This window comes from Branchiostoma floridae, chromosome 9 (genome assembly GCF_000003815.2).
Source record: "Branchiostoma floridae strain S238N-H82 chromosome 9, Bfl_VNyyK, whole genome shotgun sequence".
Taxonomy (NCBI): Eukaryota; Metazoa; Chordata; class Leptocardii; order Amphioxiformes; family Branchiostomatidae; genus Branchiostoma; species Branchiostoma floridae.
This window is the reverse complement of record NC_049987.1, coordinates 11094789-11096927: the sequence shown is the minus strand read 5'-3', so window position 1 is coordinate 11096927 and position 2139 is coordinate 11094789. Positions and strand designations below refer to the sequence as shown.

General features: G+C 39.8%; 1 protein-coding gene across 1 annotated transcript in view; it reads right to left on the bottom strand.

Annotated features, from left to right (window-relative positions):
* LOC118422145 (glutamate receptor ionotropic, kainate 2-like) overlaps positions 1-2139 on the bottom strand; it is a 4246-nt gene that overhangs the window by 175 nt on the left and 1932 nt on the right. The window lies entirely within an intron of this gene.

Genomic DNA, 2139 nt, shown 5'->3' with positions numbered 1-2139 from the left:
CCACCTGGATATAGGTCAACTTTGCAACGGAAACAACCTATCCCAGGTCGTCAAAGAACCAACGAGAGGACAGGCTATGTTAGACCTGATTATCACCAATCTAGAGACACACTACAAAATTCCCCAAGTATGTAGCCCTTTGGGTTTGAGTTTGAGTGATCACAGCACGGTTTTGTGGGAACCTCAGATAACAAGGAAAGAGAACTTTACCAAGTGCAAGACAGTGAGACCTATCCGCGACTCCGACCGCCGAGTCTTTGGCCAATGGATATGTTCTCAATCCTGGGACGAAGTGTACACATCTCCTACCTGTGCCGGCAAGGCCGAGGCCTTTTACACAACAATGGAAGATGCTATAAACAAGTTTTTCCCAACCAAGCAGGTAACAATGCACAACAATGACAAGCCGTGGTTAAAACCAGACATCAAGGACATGATTCGCCGACGGCAGAAGGCATTCTCAGAAAACAAGACTGCCTTGTGGAAATACCTGCGTAACAAGTAAAAAAAGCGCGAAAGTCTTTCTACCGGGACAGGGTACAAAATCTCAAGGTAGAAAATCCGGCGGATTGGTACAGAGAGATAAAGACCATCCTGAATATACAGCAGTCAGAGCTCTCACTCAACATCCCCATCCATAATAAAACCATCATTCGCTGTGATGTCCATCATGAAGATGGCAAAATATAGGTTGTTGGCTTACATTATGTCTTTTAAGATGTTTATAAGTTTAGCGAGAACATTTTTCTATAGAAAGGAGTGGTGTATACCGTCCAACGATTTGTCAGAACAGATGTTGTTGATGCAGAGCTAAGAAAGCTATGACCAATGAACTCAATTATATGAGTAGATAAAGTTCTTGATGCACATCATACAACTGCACTCACTCGGTGTGTATGGTGATTGGGTAGTACGGCAATATGCACCCTAAGCAAAATATCTTAACGTTTTTCAACCACTTTTACTATTACCCATTCATCTGATCTTCTGCCTGATTTTTCGTGCTGCCTTCATCCCAGTCGCCTTCAACAATCCTTCTCCAGGTTTCTAGGTGACTGCCTCGGTCCCGTTTTCCTTGATGGGTCTATTTGAAGGTATATGTTTTTTATTGTATCTTTAGCATTGTCATTAGGTATCAACCCCTGAGGCGTAGTTCGATTTTTGTTTGCTTCCCATTTTTCTGCTACATATATATTAGAAGGAATGAACGGACAGTTGTACACCCTCAGGATTTTGCAGGGTTGATGATTTCAAGATATTTCTCAGTTTGTCAAAGTCTTATCCTGGCATTCCAGTTATGCTATAAACGTATTTTTACCAGACTTTCTTTTTATGTGACTGTTAGATGAGATGTAGCTGTAAAGATGAGCCAAGGACGTCCCTCAGATAGGACATTAAACGGAGGTCCCGTATGAACCTACCTGGAGCACAATAATAATAATAAAAAAAACTACCTACCAAAGGAGCAGGGGTTCTTCCCGGTGTGAGTGGATTAAACCTACGAGTCTAGTCGCCGGGTTCAAAAAAGTGATATTCCCCTGACCTGTTAAGTCTATCTGAATAGATTAATAAGAGTCTGTTCTTTCTGTTGTCAATAAAGCATATATTTGGTCTTTGTTACACAAATTCGCCCTTCTCGGTGATGGTACATCTGCGCCGCCTAGTGTAACTTACCACAACCGAAGACATCAAGTGCAAGCATATCTATCCTTTGTTTTTATTCTTACATGACATTATTACAAATCTATACGAATTTTACGCTCAACAACCTATACCTAAGTATAAGTATAAGAGGTTTTATTTATTTAGTTAACATTTACGTCTTCATGAACAGCCATGTCCATCACTGTACATTAAAATAATTGCGTACGCATAGTTGTATGTTTGCTATTGCTCTTGTCACCTGCTTCACATGTAAATATTTTCAAATATGTTTTAATTTTTAGCAAACCCAACATAATATCACACATTGCATGAATAAATTGGTCACATATAAACGATAAGTTCACACAGGTTAAAGAGACCCCAGAGTTTAGATGCCATAGAACTCAGTTGTGTATAAATCATTCGTATTTCGAACATTTTTGTCAATAAGACAGATAAAGTTTCTCAAAAATCTAATAGCTGTGACTTTGTGCG